This window comes from Rhineura floridana, chromosome 14, assembly GCF_030035675.1.
Source record: "Rhineura floridana isolate rRhiFlo1 chromosome 14, rRhiFlo1.hap2, whole genome shotgun sequence".
NCBI classification, from domain to species: domain Eukaryota; kingdom Metazoa; phylum Chordata; class Lepidosauria; order Squamata; family Rhineuridae; genus Rhineura; species Rhineura floridana.
In genome coordinates this window covers 2,065,148-2,077,822 of record NC_084493.1, presented here as the reverse complement: position 1 = coordinate 2,077,822, position 12,675 = coordinate 2,065,148, and positions in this window count along the sequence as shown.

Genomic DNA, 12,675 nt, shown 5'->3' with positions numbered 1-12,675 from the left:
GAGAAGCCTGGAGGGCTGTGTTCAGCACTGCTCTCTCCCAGGGCTCTTGGGTCCTCATCCCCATTCTCTGCTAATCTGTCACAAGGCATCATGAGGGAAGCACCTGGGTGCGCAGCTAAGGGGTGGGACACCTCACCTTTACATCAATACCTCGAGTGTCCACATCCTAAAAGCCGCCCTGTGCTCCTGCTGGGAGGAAGGGCAGGATATAAATCAAATAATAAATAAACAAACAAACAAATAAATAAATAAAAAGGCAGTTTACAAAATGTGGGCTGAGGATCACAAGCCGAGCACATTCACAAGACTGGTTCAGTCCACCAAAACCCACAGAAAAAGTAACATTGGGTTGATCCCATGCCTTCCAAATGGCTACGTGCACAAGTTGCAATGCTCTGGGCCACTCTGCAAAATGTTTCTTCTAACCCAAGCATAATTAAACCTGCTGCAGTGGAAAAGTGGAAAAAACTTGTCAATACAAATAGTATAATCTAAAGTTCGTCTGTGTCATTCCCTCTGTTTCTGATGTTCAGAGTGGGAGCATGGATCCTTCTCTAGCTGAACAGCACTGTTCATGCACAAGTGGGGGGAGGGGTATTGGCAGACTCAAAGGAATTGTGAAATTTATAAAAGTAAAATTATTCTTAGGAAAAAATACCCAAGGGGAACCTCCTCCCCCCCAAAAAAATCCCAATGTGTTCAATGGCCACACATACTGGGAGGAACACATGGAAAATCATGTGGGAGGGAGAATAAAATTGAGTATCTTGGAGGAGGGCATGGCTGGCTGGAACAGTGAACAGGACCATTCCATGCTGTAACATTTGCTGCAGGTCCCACCTGTAAAACATCAAGCATCCCTTTTGAATTGCAGATTATCCCTTGCCAGGAATATTCAATCCTTATAATTTCCACTGTACACCAACACTCAAAAGTCATTGCAGTCCAAAGTGCAACTTAGACACTTTCAGTCTGCAAAAATGAATTAAATATTCCATTAATAAAATAGGATCTCTCCCCCTGAGGAAATGTTTCCATAAAATCCTTTATGTGGATACAAAGCTGTGCATTGTATGGTTGTAATTATGATGGTTCTATCTCTTTTCCCCTGGAAGTGCTCTGCTGAGTGGCGTTTCTGCTGCCACCATTTGTCTGTCTGGAGAATGACCCCTTTTGCAAAGGCATCTATTGTTCAACAGAAATAGAGACTTATATTTTGCTCTTTGCCAGTTTAATACTTGCAAAGCTCTACACGTGGTTAAGTCCCAAAGGCAAATGTCAAACCCACTGAAATGCTGAAGGCCATGCAAACTCTTCAAGCCAGCAGCTCATGATGTCACATCATGTAAAAAGGAAACCTTGCTGAATGCTTGAAAATGGAAATGGGCTGCCGACTTATGGCGACCCTATGAATGGGGGTTTTGTGGTAAGCGGTATTCAGAGGGGGTTTGCCATTGCTTCCCTCTGAGGCTGAGAGGCAGTGATTGGCCCAAGGTCACCCAGTGAGCTTCGTGGCTGTGTGGGGATTGGAACCCTGGTCTCCCAGGTCGTAGTCCAACACTCTAACCACTAGGCCACACTGGCTCTTAGCTGAACATATTCGAGAGGGAAATATAAAATACTACCTAGCCCAAGACTACTTACTTGCAGAGGCTGCAGGCTCCTTCTCACTCCCCTCAAAGGTGGAGAAACAAAGAAAGAGAAACGAGGGCATTTGCTATAGACTCTTTACCCTACTCGAAGAATCTCATCTTGGCCACTTTTCCATATAAACCAATTTTTGGGCCCTCTTTACCCGAGGCAGTCCCAGAATCAAGTCAAGAAAGCCTACACCTGTAACGCTCTTACCATCAAGAGGCTTCTGCACATGTGCAACTAAAACCTACCTCCTGCAACTTAAGCCCACTGGCAGTGGAGAACAATTTCCCCCCTCTTCTATGTGATACCCCATCCTTCCCTAGCCTGGTGCACTTCAGGTGGTTTGGACTGCAACTCCCATCAGCCTCAGCCAGCACAGCCATGCTGGCTGGGGCTGATAGGAAAGGCCACAGCTCAGGGGCAGAGCGTCTCCTTTGCATGCAGAAGGTGCCAGTTTCAATCCTTAGCCTCTCCAGGTAGAGCTGTGAATGTCCCCGCCTGAATCCCTGGAGAGGTTCTGGCAGTCAGTGCTACCAACTCTCCTCCCCCACCCCAGACCAGCCTTCTTTCTTCTCCAGGCTAAACATAACAAGTTGCTCTGTGTTCTAATCCTGCCTCTAAGGTGGAAATTTCATAACAATATCAATATATCAGGATAATGCCCCTACAATCCAATCAAATGGATGGAAACAATATATGAAAAGGTGAACAAATATTAATATGCAACCATTAAACGATTTACATTCCTAGCCCAGGAACAGTCCTGGTACTTACTTCTAGAACTAGAAAAGGATCTCAAATGCAAAGATGTGTCACTGAACACCAAAGTCAGGATCATTCAGACCATGCTATTCCTGATCTCTATGTATGGAAGTTGGACAGTGAAAAAAGCAGGTAAGAGAAAAATCAACGCATTTGAAATGTGGTGTTGGAGGAGAGCTTTGCGGATACCATGGACTGCGAAAAAGACAAATAATTGGGTGTTACAACAAATTAAACCAGAACCAGAGCTTGGAAAAGTTACTTTTTTGAACTACAGCTCCCATCAGCCTAATCCAGTGGCCATGTTGCCTAGGGCTGATGGGAGTTGTAGTTCAAAAAAGTAACTTTTCCAAGCTCTGAGCAGAACTACCATTAGAAGCTAAAATGATGAAACTGAGGTTATCATGCTTTGGACACATCATGAGAAGTCATGATTCACTAGAAAAGACAATAATGCTGGAGAAAATGGAAGGGAGTAGAAAAAGAGGAAGGCCACACAAGAGATGGATAGATTCCATAAAGGAAGCCACAGACCTCAACCTGCAAGATCTGAACAGGGTGGTTTATGACAGATGCTATTGGAGGTCGCTAATTCATAGGGTCGCCATAAGTCGAAATTGACTTGAAGGCATATAACAACAACTTATTTCTAAGTGAATGAGTGACAGGCAACTCAAGTACCATCTCCAAATCCTTATCAGCAAGATCTCAAAGATTCATGACCTTGGACTCCTGGCGCCCTGATGGATTTACTTTCTTACTCTCTTCCAGAAAACTGTCAGAAAAGCATCTCACTCAGCCACATTATCTCTTTCCCTGCCCATTGGCAGTTGTAGCCAACATCTTGGGGCCCAAGGTGAAAGAATGCTGCCCTAGAAGACCTGATACGGGCACAGTAAATGTTTGGTGTCTGCTGGAGTGGTTTATTGCCATAACATCCACTATTTATCAATATCTATCTAAATAAGAACGTAAGTGTTGCATTGCAGTTTGCAGCACCACAGACAGGTGGCACTGTGAACTGTAGCCTGAATGCTTCCACCCCACCTGCATGCCACTCACATCACCCGCCTTGGCAAGCAGGCAAGGCAGCAATGGCAGCCTGGCTGGAGCGGGAAGGCAACAGGTGGCACACTGCACAGTGGCGACATTCGCCCAGGCGAGGTGGAGGCAAGGAGCAGCAGCAGCCTAGGAAGGTGCATGGGAGGCCGGTCTGCGGCCCGGCTGCACTTCACGACAGCACTATTTGTTAGGAACAGGCGAGGCAAGCAGGTTGGCAAGGGGAGTGAGGGTGCTGAGGGGTGACGGGAGGAGTTGGGGGTGGGGGGTGGTGGGGGTGGGGGGGTTGTGAGCAGAGTGAGAAGGGAGGCAGACGCCTCCTAGTGCAAACATATTTGTATGCTGCTATTTCATTTTGTAAGAAGAATCAAAACGATTTACAAAAAATAACAAGTGTACAGTAAATACCATTAAAAATACAATAAAAGCAAAGGTCAACTGTTGCTCAATCTGTATGTTTGTAAATGAACACAAGTATTAGAAAATGCCAGTGAGCCTCCAGTGGCCTCCTTCGAAAGGAAATCAAGCTTGGGAAAGCATTCATTCATTGGCGATCACTCGTGGCCGAGTAAGATTGTCTTCCAGGTAAGGTCTTCAGTGGTGGGTCCGTAAGTGACTCTGGCGGCCAATTCTGGATCCACACAGCCTCCCACAGTGAGGACATAGGGAATATCTCACAGCTTGTAGAACTGGGGAGCTGGGTCACTGGGGTCATCCCAAGAGCACTTCCTGGTGGTGCCACAGACTCCCGGGATCCACTTGGTGGTTACTTCGAAGAGACCATTTACTGTGATGGCACCAACAAGATGGAGAACACTCCCTTTGGATGTGTGACATGCAACCCTGATTTCTGACATATGTTTAAAAAACATTAAACAAGCTGTCAGGCAATAGCAATGTGAGCTGGTATCTGATTTTGGCTGGTCCATACAGATTTGACTTTTACTTGTATTGTTTTACTCACTGTATTTTGTTTAACTTTGTTTTTAAACATGTTGTATGCTGCTTTGAAACTTTTGTATTAGCGGGCTTAGAAATGTATGCAAATAAATGGATAAACATGCAAAAGGGCGAGAGTGATCACCTAAGCCCTCTCCCCACTGTCATCTCCTCTACAGCACTCCAAGGCCGGATATTTATGTCCTCTAGTGAGTGAAAGCAGTGGACGAGCCTGACAAGATCTTGCATTCTGTCTTCTTGTTGCACCTGAAAGCCATTTAGCAGAGCTCTAGAATAACAGTCATAAAGGCACTTGGAGCTGCATGAACTCACCAGGGTCTGCTAGAGACATTAATCTGGGGCAACTGATTGGTTTCCCCGCCATAAGCATTTGGCAGCCTGTCCTAGCCTTGCATTATTTAATCTGCACTCCTCCTCCACCACCACCCCTTGTGAGAAATAATCTTTTATGGTCTTCCTGCAGCACCAGACTCGAAGCGCCTTCTTTACTGGCAAGGAGCAGGCGAAGGGACGGGTCATCCATAGCAAGACGTCAATTTCAAAGGCAGTGGAACTTCATTCCTCTCAAGAAAAATGGAGGAGATTATTTGTCTTGGCTGGGAGCCCCTGATGAGCTCAACCTAAAAAACCCACATCGAAAATGCTTCTGGATTTGGAGCGCAGCTGCAGCCTCAGAATCCAGATGCTTCAGGTCAGACCCATCTCTCTTCAATATCCTGGAAATGCCCTCTTGTGGAAAGTGGAGGGATTTCCCCTGGTCCACGGAGGCCTCACCTCACCGTCAGGAGGATCCGGGATATGTAACCTGCAGTCCTGGTGCCCTCCTGGGGTGAATGAACAGTTCTGTTAAAAATATAAAAAGTGCAGGGGGCCCCTCCAGACGTTCACCAGTTTTGCAGAAGAGATTTAAGTGCATACTGGAATGTTAGGTTCGCACAGCTGTAGTGGATCGAAGTCCTCTGTCATCTGAGCTCAACAAATCTACTTTTACAAGAAATGGACTTATTTGCAGTTTGGAAAGTGATGGAAAGCATTGAAAAGTGTGGGATGAACAAACAACTAACAGGAAGATGTGTAAACACCCAGCAAGCAATTCAGGATGAAGGCAGGGCAAATGCTTATTGTCTTATAACCAGGGGTGTAGTCGTCCATGGTCTCAGGGGATCTTAGACCCCTTACTTTTTTGGGAGCAGGGTCTCTATGTCTCCAGCATCCCATGAGCCAATCAGCATGAAAGGGGAATGTGTTAGCCACTGAGAAGAGTCTTCTAGCATGTTTCTTTGTGCTTTCCTGATGATGGGAGCCAATAAGAGTGAAAGGGGGCAAGTCACCCACTGAGAAGACTCTTCTCAGTAACTAACCCTCTCCCCTGTCATGCTGAGTGGCTCCTGAGGACATCTGTTATTGTGAGAAAAGGCAATAACAAGGATCTCATTCTCAACCCAGCAGCAAAAAAGGGGACGTGGCATTGACTATTATGCAAACCTTGCACTTCTGAATTTGCCACTACACTGCTGCTTATAACTTCACTGCAAAGAAATCAGAATAAATGCTGAATAACGACCAGCTGTGAGTCCAAGCCCCTGCTCAATGCAGGAATCCAAGTTCAAGCATCCCTGACAGATGGTTTTCCAGCTGCCTCTTGAATGCCTCCAGTATTAGAAAGCCCACCACCTCCCTAGGTCATTGGTTCCATGGTTGTACCACTCTAACAATTAGGAAGTTTTCCTGATGTTCAGCCAAAATCTGGCTTCCTGCAACTTGAGCCCATTATTCCGTGTCCTGGGCTGTGGAACAATCGAGAAGAGATCCTGGCCCGCCTCTGTGTGGCAATCGTTCAAGTACTTGAAGAGTGCTATCATCATATCTCCCCCTCAGTCTTCTCTTCTCAAGGCTAAACTTGCCCAATTCTTTCAGTCTCTCCGCATAGGGCTTTGTTTCCAGTCCCTTGATTATCCTCGTTGCCCTCCTCTGAACCCGTAATTGCAAACTGATGCAGAAATGTGGCAAACTGAGCTGAAGACTGGGAAAATAAGAAATGGATAGAACCCAGAACTGACAGATTTGTCCATCCCTAGCTATAGGGCTGCCGTCGTGCCTGCATTTACTCGCATTCCACTCTTTCCTTGTTCTGCGTATTCTTTGGTCTCCAAATGAAGTGAGCACGAAATGTCACAATGCTCATCTTCTTGTTATTATTAACTGCATTCAGACCCCAACCTTTCTCCAAGGTGGCGTACATGGCTCTCCCCCTCCTCACTTCATCCCCACAACAAGCAGGTGAGGTAGGCTAGGCTGAGAGGCAGTGACTGGCCCAAAGTGCTTGACAATTGACAGCTGAATGTGTGAACTGACTCCACTGAAGGGCATTTTGAGTTGGAGGCAAAATAAAAGTTGGTTCTGGTCTGTTTGGTCTGTTTGGACACATTCACTCATGCAAGCCAGCCATCAAGTGATTCAATTGCATGGGTTAACCGGGTCACAGAGGAGGCATTCCTCTGGATTCCATCAGGGAAGGAGGACAGAACCTTCCCTCTGACCACCTCTCTGCCAGCTTCACCCCATGCCCTCACACTCAAGAGAAAAAAATTTTTTTCCTTCTGCCGCTATGAGGCAAGCAGAGTTACAGCAGCAGATCCCCTGGGCATCCCGTGAACATTTATCTGCCTAGTCCATCTATAATTCTATGATTCCATGAAGATGCAGCCAAATAGCCCTTCATTGACCCCCCTCCCTGGTGTGGCTTCAAGGAGACTATTTGGGGAGAGTTTGTGGAGATGGCAATGTGGCAGAATTCCTTTCAAGATGGATGTGCTAAAGCAAATGAATTTGCTTCCAGGCTCCTTGTCTGTTTGCTTTGGTTACATTCCTCCCCCCCCCAAGTCTTTCACTCGTTGCAGACTTGGCTGTGCAAAGAAAGCTCTGCAACAGGCTCAGCCAGCACCTAGAAGCCCATCAACTCATTTGGTCCCATCACTCCAGGGCAAGGGTTCCCAGATGTGTTGGCAAAATGCAGACTGGCTCCTATTCATCCAGAATGACATCGCCCGCCCGCCCTCCATGAAAACAAATCAGCAGGAAATATCCAAGCTTCTTCCTGTGTGGACAGAGAAATTACTGCAGCGGTGTAGTTTAATGTCCCCTCTGCCTCCAGCCTTTGAAGTCCTAATGGCACATGGTGCAAATGACATGATTATCAATCATGTCATGGGTTTTTAAGAGCTTAAATACTAGCCATAAGGGGTACCCAATTGTCCATAGGAACTCAGCATGTGGAGAGGGGAGTTTAAAACGTTCCCTCCCCACCACAATATTGGTGAAAATAGCCTCCCCCAACCCCATGGTAAATGTATCCTTAAAGACAGAGAAAACTGTCAGTATATTGGTTTTCCTCCATTTCTCATTTTTCCAGTCTTAAATTCAAAGTTCTTCATGTTTCTACATCAGTTTGTGATTTTTAAAGAAAGTTCTTCTTGAAAATTCATCTGCTTTTATTGACGCAAATTTCTCCTTTACGTTCACGTTTGTGTGCAATTTTGCCTTATACGTTTTTCCAAAGCAATTTTCTAGAATGCATTTTATATGTTAATTTCACAAACATATGAATTTTTTTTGCACCCTTTAGCTTAGTATATGCATTTTGGTACATATTATATGGCTAGAGAACTGCACTGCAAAATTTGGAGAACTGTGAATGTCAAAGGATGGCTGTGTTCAGTTTGAACTTTGTTTCCAAAATGCAAGTTTGGTAGGTTCACCTTTAAATGCAAACTGAATCAAATTTCTCATCCATTCCCTGTTTACATTGGGGGGGGAATCCCATTTACTTTTTTCTTAAAATAAATTGCTACCTGATATGTGATTTTCTCCAGTATCGTGACTATGGAGGGAAGGCTTAAATCACCCCAATCCACATATTAAATTCCTGAGGACGATTATCTGCCCAGACACCTAGCATTTATTTTTTTGAAAGACCTGATATGATTGCTGATCATAACATTTGAGTTACATGTAACTAGAAGTCATTGAGTTGCATCCAATTAATTTGCATCCAACTAGGATAGTCTTCTCTATTCATTTCAGTGGGCTTCCTCTGAGTGTGATTGACACTGAATGCAAACCATTCCGTTTTTCTCCCTTCCTTCTAATCTTTAAAAGAAATAAATGTTTAAAAAGCAAGAGATTTTTAAAGCAAGTTTTTTTTTTAAAAAAGCAAATTTTAAAAAAGCTTTTTTTAAAAAAAAAAGGTGGAAAGTGGGAGAGGAATCTGGTTTGAGGCAGATGACTTTCTGGCTTGTTTCTAAAACTATAATCTCTTCAGAATAACTCTGGTTCAGATGTTTTGGGCCACAAGACTAGCTGGGCCTGATAGGAGCTATTGTCAAAAAACATCTGGAGGACCAGGTTGGGGAAGGCTGCTCTAGTTTTAAAGAGGGAATCATTTCTGTTATGTGTCAGTGTGTCAATTGTTAAAGTATTTCTTTTATCAATACATGCCTAAGCACATCCACTGACACATTTTGAGACTGGCTTTGCTAGCTCCCAAATTAGGTGCTTATTGCCACAAAATAATTGGGTGTTAGAACAAATTAAACCAGAATTATCACTAGAAGGGAAAATGAAACTGAGTTTATCATACTTTGGACACATAAAGACATGATTCACTAGAAAAGACAATAATTCTGGCGAAAATGGGAGTAGAAAAAGAGGAAGGGCAAACAAGAGATAGATTGATTCCATAAAGGAAGCCACAGACCTGTACTTACAAGATCTGAACAGGGTGGTTCATGACAGATGCTCTTGGAGGTTGCTGATTCATAGGGTTGCCATAAGTTGTGATCGACTTGAAGGCACATAACAACAGTCACAAAAAGTTTCAGCTACATAAATAGATTATACACATTCAGCTTCAAGAGAGAGGGAAAGGAGAAGGTTGGCTCCCAAGGATGGACACAACTATCCAGAATTTGGCTCAGGAAGAAATAGTGATGGCTACCAACTTAGATGGCTTTGAAAGACCATTAGACATATTCATGGAGAATAAGGCTCTCAGTGGCTATTAGGCATGATGGCTATATTCTACCTCTACTGTCAGACACAGTGTGCTTCTGAATACCTGTTGCTGAGAATCACAAGTGGGGAGAGTTGCTGTCGTGCATCTGCTTTCAGGCTTCCCAGAGGCATCTGGCTGGCCACTGTGAGAACAGGATGCTGGACTAGATATGCCCTCCCTTTGGTCGGACCCAGCAGGGCTGTTACATTCTTAAGTCTACTCCTTGGGGCTACAGGGTGTCACCCCTTCCTTGCACTGAGAGATTATGAACTCAAGGCTAAACAAGGCATTTTGAACTCCTCGCTCATGCTCAGACCCAGCTCATCTTCTATACAGCCGTCCCAACATCTGGCAATCTGGGGAGTAGGGGCAAGAATAACATTTTCCCACTTACAAAATGTTGTGGTTAGAGCATTCAGAAAAGGCGGTATGGCCATGAAGAAAGGTGTCTGGACAGGCTGCAGCAAATGGGAAACAACTGTGTGTATTTAGCTTCCTAAAAATAGATTCTCTGGAAAGGCCTTGAGTTGGTTTTCTTCCATTAAGAGCCATTCTAGAGTCAAATGAACGGAACACTTTTTGCATATAGCTGTTTCCTATAGTTCATTCTTTCCTCTAAATGTGCTTACCACATGCCCAGGCTGAATTCCAAAGAAGATTCTCTCTAATCCAGGAGAAGTGGGAAAACATCCAGGCACCTCCCACCCCTCCAGTTGCCCATCTGCTCCTAGCAAAATTCTTTCTCCTGCCTCCCTTTCCAGAAAAGAAGTTATTCATTGAATTCCTGTTTTATTCATGCTTCAAACCATATTGCCATATTCATTATTATCATTATTCATCTTTCAGGCAGATGATGAATCATTAAAGTGTGTATGTGCTCCATTAAAGGTCTGCTTAGAAGGGTGATGTGATATTTCTGACGGCGCTCTGGTAACTTTTACAGTATCTGTTGTTACAGGATTGGGGGTTGGTTGGTTCAGATGATGCCTGTGGATCCCCTGTAAGCCTGTGGATTGGTAGCTGTAAGGTGGGAGTTTGTAGTAGAAGGGGCTGCTGAAGTGGTTACAGGATTTCAGTGGGCAGCTGCGGGACATGCACAGATTGGAAAGGAAGTGGTACATCTGCCCTGAAACTGCTGCAGGAAAGTGAGATTGTGGATGATTGCCGCAATAGCATCAGGTGCAAAAATCATAATGAATGCAGTCAAAAGGGTGTGGGGGGGGGCTCAGAGAGGGAGGGTCCTGCCTTCAGTGTCCTGGCCAACCCCATTAGATTCAGGCTTGGACTCAGTGGTGTATTTCCCCCCATTATGTTTAATGTGGAATCTCAGTTCAAAGAGTTTCGATCATCTTACAGATTACACAGCACTCTGTGTCTCTACATGAGCATGAATGACTACTCAAGCTGAGCATTGCTGCCACAATTAGGCATGCCCTCTTGAAACCCTCTGACTCGGGACGGGCTTTTTGTGTGCATGGAGGTTTCTCTGAACAGGACTGTGTCCTTGGTGACGGCGGCAGGGCTACTTCAGGCAGGGGACGTTCCTGTCTCCATCTCCCCCTCCTGGTGCCACCTGGAACAGGTCACTTCATTCAGCTGCCCTGCAAGGCTGGCCCGGATGATAAACATCCAAATTGCCACCACACGCCATGTGCACTGTTTGGCCACTAGAGGGCACCCTTGCCCTCCCAAAGATCCAAACCTGCCGCATGTTTGTTTTTCTTAACATCCGGCAGGAGAGCACAAGAGGGTTTGCGGTGCCTGGTGCAGCCCACACCTCATCTCACCACCCAGTTATCTTATTGGTGGCAGCAGGTGCAGGGCTAATTTATTTTATTATTTATTTATTATTTGATTTATATCCCGTCCTTCCTCCCAGCAGGACCCCAGGGCGGCAAACAAAAGCACTAAAAACACATCAAAACATCATAAAAACAGACTTTAAAATACATTAAAACAAAACAACTTTAAAAACATCTTTTAAAAAAGCTTTAAAAACATCTTTTAAAAAGGGTTAAATTTAAAAAAAAAAAAACATATTAAAAGCAATGGATTATGCATGTATATTTAGATTTATGTCCCGCCCTTCCTCCCAGTCGGCCCAGGGCAGCATGGAGCGGGCCTTCTAGGTCTGACGCGTTGCAACAGCTCTGCTCATTTACTTTCTCTTCTTTTTCTTGCCATGTGCAGACAGCATACTCAGGAATCTAGATGTTGTGCCAGGCACCAGATTCCGGACAGCCTACACATATCGAAACAGAGAAAGTTGGACAGCTCCACCCTTCCTCAAGAGATAAGAGCATCAGAACTTGCTTCCACTAACAGTCTCCAGCGTGGTGACGGAGAACAGTCTGAAACGTTTCTTCGCCCTGCACTGAACAGCCCTGGAATGACACGACTTTTGGCACCACATTTCCTTGAGCTAGCAAGAAGCAAAGAGAGGCAACCCACCCTATCTCCTGATCTGCTGTACATCTAAACACGAAGACTCTTCATTCTGTCTCTCTCTCCCCTCTTTCCTCCCCAAAGAGCACAGACGTCCACACACCCACTCGCATCTTTCGAGACCCATTTCAGCTGTGTTTGCTCACTGCATTCACTTCATACTTGGCACAAGTAGAAACGACTCAAAAGCTTTTCTTGCAGCTCCCAAACCAAACAGTGATGAGATCTGCTTTAATCCAAAGCAGATGACGATGTTAATGGCCGCGGCTGTGGGAGCTGTTAAGATCAAGGCTGGCTGGATTCTTCCTAACAGTTTTGAAAAGACAAAAAAAAGGAAACAACATCCTGCCTTGAGCCAAATTAGCACAGCTCCAGGTATGCCGAGTGTATGGTAGGCAGAAGGATCTCTCTCTCATGCATCTGGTTTGATTAAGGAGGCAGTTGCTGCTGCCCAGGGTGAACAAGTCAACGGGATGATGCTCTCTTGGGCTTTGGGTGGAGATGAAACCTGGCGTGAGAGGGCTGGAAGTCAGCAAGACAGACCTCAGAATGAGGCCAAACCAACGAGGAGGGAACTATGGTCTGGTCTGACAGCACAGAATATAGTTGTCTTGTTGCTGTTCAGCAGGTCTGGGGCTTCCCTCTCCAGGGGACCAATAGGCCTCACGTAGAGTTCCAAATATGAAAAGACGGGAGAGAGCATCACCCACGCCACTCTCCTGCAAGGAGCGAGATGTCTCAGGAGCAGCTGTTGGCTT